Genomic DNA, 5,916 nt, shown 5'->3' with positions numbered 1-5,916 from the left:
CTTGCCTACGCCACAATGAGTTACGTCAAAAAAACGTACCGGGGTATACTCCACTTGACGTTACTTTTAAAATATGCTATATTTGAAGCCTTTTTCCGGAGAAAAAAAAAATGTCTCATTGTCTTAATTGAAATTCAATGATAAGGAATGAAACGGTTTATAAAAAAGCGTAAACTGCCACAAGTTATATGATATCGTATAACATAAGTTGAAATGAGATTCATTCCTTATATACTCTTGACGTGTCGCACATTGTTCTTTTCTTTGAAAAAAATTAGGTCACTATAGGGATTAACCTGTCCTACATACACATTTTTAAGAAACAATAATTCTGGTGGATTTCCAAGGTTCAAAGAAATTTTATTCTTTTTAAAATTTATCACCAGTTTACTTTCAGGTAGGCGCTATATGTCCTATTCTACAACACAAAACCCTCTGGCTAATGACTCAGCTATCTTCCTTATTCTTGAACCCAACTCATGCTTTCGACGAAATTTTGATAAATTGGACTTGGCTCTAGTTTTGTCATTCATATTTAATTTGATATGGCCCTTTTTGCATCAAATTTGAAATATTTTTTTTTTCAAAATTGATCAAAGCGATCAAATTCATATTTAAATTTATCTTTTGAAGATACATGAAAATTGTGAAAAAGCCTCTGATGCCTCTTATACCTACATGATGGGGTATCACAGGATAATATGTTTTTTATTTATAAGTGATCAACCTGGGTGTAGATCGGTAGCGATCTATGTGAACGGATCAAAGGTTTTGATTATAATCAGATTAAAGATCAAATAATAGATTTTTCAATTAATTAAGATAAAAATATTTATAATAAATTTGTATAGCATGAAATATATGGAGATAACGAACCGTACACAAGCTCAACATTCTCTGAACAATACAAATTTGGAGCATGGCAATCACGGACATCCCTAAACATCAAAATTGAAAACAGGTGACATGGAAGAGAGAGGATCCGAGGCCGAGCGGACGAACATATAAATCTTAACTTGAAAAAAAAGGTTTTAAAGAATACCCCAAAACGACAACGTCTTAGACCTTAATCATTTTTATAAATGTTCACATGCTACAGTGTATATATTTCAAGTATATTATTGTACACTATATAAAGATACAAAATAAATTTTGGACATTAAAATATATTCGTATTGTTAAGGGTTTGGAAATTATGTACCTTTCAAAGTTTAATATTTGTAAAACTCATATAATTTTAATCAATATTGCGTGCTTACAATTGTATAAGAAATACATGTATTTAAATAATAGATTGAATTTCATACCAGCTTCGGATTCAATTTCGTGAATGCAAATGTTCATCCATACATGACTTTCGATCAATCAGAAATTTGAAGTACAGGTGACTCTCGATCTCTCGAAGTTCAAGGGACCGCGAGAAAAGTTCGAGAGATCGAAGGGTTATTTATTTGTCCCTATTTCATGATTGGAACCCGAATAGCAATTGTAGGTTTGGCTATTCCGCGGCTTGATCGGGTCCTTAGTGTTCAACAGATTTTTCTTAATCGGTATTCTGTCCTTGAGAAAAGAATTTCTTGTGTAATGTTTCCAATACTGGGATTATTTAGATTCTGTATAATCAAAATGAAAGTTCGTAGTCTCTGAGAACTTACTGAAACGAACATCTATAAATTTATTTCAAAAAAATTATCGTCTCAGTTTCAATTCAAAATAAGTTGTGAATTTGTTTTTAATTTACCCCGTGAATAATAACCAATTAATTATAACAACACACGGACGACCCACAGGTGTAGTGTCATCTATGTAAACACCCAATTAACACCTCCATGCCAGCCCAAAGCCTTCACGGTTTCCAGGTAAGTCCAGACTGCATCAAATTTACGCTTGACTGGCGTGTATACACGCGCAATCAAAACTTCGAGAGATAGAGAGTAAAATTCAATGAAATATGTGTAACGGGACCCAGGTTTTGGTTCGAGAGATAGAGAGCTTCGAGAGATAGAAGTTCGAGAGATCAGGAGTAAATTTGCTTAGTTATATAGAGGAAAAAAACGGGACCGGGGGTTCACTTCGAGAGATAGAGAACTTCGAGAGATCGGAGTTCGAGCCATCGAGAGTCACCTGTATTTAAGTAAAGGAGAAAGTCCGAAAACTGTCTATTCTGTGAAAGAAAGAACTGTTCGAGGCCCGAAGGGCCGAGAATAGTTTTTAGCTCACCTGAGCCGAAGGCTCAAGTGAGCTTTTCTGATCAAAATTTGTCCGTTGTCTGTCGGCGTTGTTGTCGTTGTCGTTGTCGTCGTCGTCGTTGGCGTTGTCGTTGTAAACTTTTCACATTTTCATCTTCTTCTCAAGAACCACTGGGCCAATTTCAACCAAACTTGGTACAAAGTATCCTTGGTTAAAGGGGATTCAAGTTTGTTCAAATGAAGGGCCATGCCCTTTTCCAAGGGGAGATAATCATGAATTTGTTAAAAATTAATGGCAATTTTAAAAAATCTTCTCAAGAACCACTAGGCCAGGAAAGATGAAACTCATGTGAAAGCATCGTCAGGTAGTGTAGATTCAAGTTTGTTCAAATCATGACCCCCGGGGCAAGGGTGGGGCCAAAATGGCCGACCCAAGTTTTACATAGGAATGTATAGGAAAAATCTTTAAAAATCTTCTTCTCAAGAACCACTGGGCCAGGAAAGATGAAACTCATATGGAATCATCCTCAGGTAGTGTAGAATCAAGTTTGTTCAAATCATGACCCCCGGGGTAAGGGTGGGGCCAAAATGGCTGACCCAAATTTTACATAGGAATATATAGGAAAAATCTTTAAAAATCTTCTTCTCTAGAACCACTTGGCCAGGAAAGATGAAACTCTTGTGGAATCATCCTCAGGTAGTGTAGATTCAAGTTTGTTCAAATGATGACCCCCGGGGCAAGGGTGGGGCCAAAATGGCCGACCCAATTTTTATATAGGAATATATAGGAAAAATCTTTAAAAATCTTTTTCTCCAGAACCACTGGGCCAGGAAAAATTAAACTCATGTGGAATCATCCTCAGGTAGTGTAGATTCAAGTTTATTCAAATCATGACCCCCGGGGCAAGGGTGGTGCCAAAATGGCCGACCCAAGTTTTACATAGGAATATATTGGAAAAATCTTTAAAAATCTTCTTCTCAAGAACCACTGTGCTAAGAAAGATGAAACTCTTGTGGAATAAGAGTAGTTGGATTCAAGTTTGTTCAAATGATGACCCCCAGGGCAAGGGTGGGGCCAAAATGGCTGACCCGACTTTTACATAGGAATATATAGGAAAAATCTTTAAAAATCTTCTCAAGAATCACTGGGCCAGGAAAGATGAAACTCATGTGGAATCATCCTCAGGTAGTGTAGATTCAAATTTGTTCAAATCATGACCCCTGGGGCTAGGATGAGGCCAAAATGGCCGGCCCAAGATTTACATAGGGATATAAAGGGAAACCTTTTAAAATCTTCTTTTCAAGTACTTCAAAGCTATGATTAGTGATATTTAATAATAAGGAATCATCCTCAGGTAGTGTAGATTCTAGTTTGTTCAAATGATGAACGCCTGGAGGGGGGGGGGAATAAATTCAAGCCCGATGTGCTCAGGTGAGCGCTGTGGCCCCTGGGCCTCTTGTTTCTCTCACAGAATGGACAGTTTGAGGACTTTATCCTACTTAAAACATTTTCTCTATTGTTAACTTAATAAACTGTCCCAGGTGATGGTGATGTATTTGCTATGATTACGTAACAAATTTGATTGTCCAGAAAGTTGGGGCGAAAACAATAGCTGTATTGTTTAACTTAATGGATAAAAGATAGCTCACATGATTTCTGACCACTTCCCATGTAAAGCTTCATGAGTGAAGATGTCCTCATCGGATGGAGAAAGTAATACATATTTCTCCAAAATACGGGCCAAAGGGTGTTAAATACTCTGCAGTAGGTAGACACAAGCAGATGCTTGTAGGTTTGCAGATTCTGAAGTTGGTGTTCAAGTTTTGACAAAAACTATCGCAAATCTTTGTTAACAATCAGGATTTAAGGGACACTGTGATACGAAATATTCTTTGAGAACAACAACGGCGACCCCCTTGTATGAAGTTTGAGGAAACAGTTTATAACAAAAAACGGGCCACAAATCTATTACAGTTTGATCCTACAATTGAACCAACAATAAATAGCAACAGAGAGTAAATGGAATAATTCATGGAAATATGAAGGATTCAGATGATGGCAAGTGTATGAAAAGATAAAATTTGTGATCTCTGTCCCAAAAATGATTCCACCTGCAGTGCATCTAGTGAGATTATTTCATCTGGAAATAACCTTTTTTCTTTTAAATTTTAAATTGCTGTTGGATATATTTTAAACATTCATGGAATGGATCTACCACGTCCAGCATTCATTAACAAATTTTGTGAAGAGGATGAGACGTTTGTTTTTTAATAAAGAAACTTTTGGATGTGGATGTTCTAGAGTTATTATGCATCAGGATTTACACATGTGTCTTTTTTGCGTTGGATTTGTCATTACCAAAGATGATATACTGTTGAACATTTCATATACAATTGTTTGATATTTATGAATGATTGTGCATTAAATCAAAAATTTAATTGCCTATTTTAATTATGTATTGTTTTCAACATTTAAAACCTGTACATTAAGTTACCTTTAATTGTACATTAAGTTGACAAAACGCTGTCGATTAAGTTAAGAATTGAGAGTTTTGTCAACTTAATGTACGGTTACAGGTGACTTAATGTACAGGTTTTAAATATCCAAATCTATTATGCCATGTAATGTACTAAAAGCACAAAGGATTACATAACAAAAATGTTTTAATAAGGTAAGATTGTTTGTTTGCTAGAGAGCTAAAACAGTATTTCGTCACATTCTTTTTAATAACGGATTCTTCTCATAATTCTTGTAGTTAAGAATTAATAAAATTTTCACAGAATCAAGAAGACAATATCACTAAGTGATGGTATAAGTGAGATTAAATTTGACCGTTTAATATTAGAGGCTAGGCCAGGTCAATGTCATTACCTTTTCCCTGGACATTAAGAATAAAATAATACTAATGCCATTTATGCCATTCCTACTTGTATTTCAAAAGATCGAAAGTTTTCCCTTTTGCATAAAAAGATACTACTATGTAGGGCATATATGTTGATTTTAACCAAACTGAAATAAATAATTTAACTCAAATGAATATTGGCTAATCCCTGTTTTCTCTACTATTCTCAAATTTTAACGATATTTTTTTTTTCCTTCCTATATTTAGATTTTTCTCGTGTTTAATAAAATTAATAATGTGAAATAACACATCATATGTGAAAATGTTTAAATCTATCAATAAAAATGTTGTTCAAGTAAAGCAAGGTTCAAGTAGAAAAACATTTGAATAAAATAAGATGAGGGGAAAATTGTGAATTTTGGGACCAATACCCGATCTAATTTTATATCCGATATAACCTCGTCATCAATTCATATTTTAAAAAAATTAAAATAAAATTCAAAATTTTTAGATAAAGTTATTCTTTAAAACAAAAAAGCTAATATCGACCTTAAGATGCTGCAACTGTAATTTTAAGAGATGCTTTAAAAATATAATTAAATATATATTTACATGTAGGTATGAACTAAAATCTCTCGACTTATTCAATATTCAATATATTTTTTAAATCCTGGCATGCTACTGACAAATGTCGATATTGATGTTACAGCGAATTCAACATTCTCATTGAAAGCCAGTTTTATCTGGACAAAGAACGGTGCACAGTGCCCAACAAGTAATTGAAAGGGAGGTCTCTAAAGATTCCTGTCACCAATACAATTTTCACAACCTTTGTTTTGGGAAAGATGGCATTTGGAAAAAAATTCTGATTAGGCAAATGATCA

General features: G+C 34.5%; 1 long non-coding RNA gene across 1 annotated transcript; it reads left to right on the top strand.

Moving 5' to 3' along the window:
* Positions 1-1,379: 1,379 nt before the first annotated feature.
* On the top strand, positions 1,380-2,129 carry LOC134253858 (uncharacterized). The gene is made up of 2 exons (XR_009989183.1): positions 1,380-1,442; positions 2,022-2,129. It is a non-coding gene; the product is annotated as an uncharacterized LOC134253858 (long non-coding RNA).
* Positions 2,130-5,916: the final 3,787 nt, after the last annotated feature.

The sequence above is a fragment of the Saccostrea cucullata genome, unplaced genomic scaffold (assembly GCF_032062105.1).
Source record: "Saccostrea cucullata isolate Sc308-1 unplaced genomic scaffold, CSIRO_AGI_Scuc_v1 ctg5517, whole genome shotgun sequence".
Classification (NCBI taxonomy): domain Eukaryota; kingdom Metazoa; phylum Mollusca; class Bivalvia; order Ostreida; family Ostreidae; genus Saccostrea; species Saccostrea cuccullata.
Note: the sequence above shows the minus strand (reverse complement) of the source record. Positions and strands in the feature narration are given on the sequence as shown.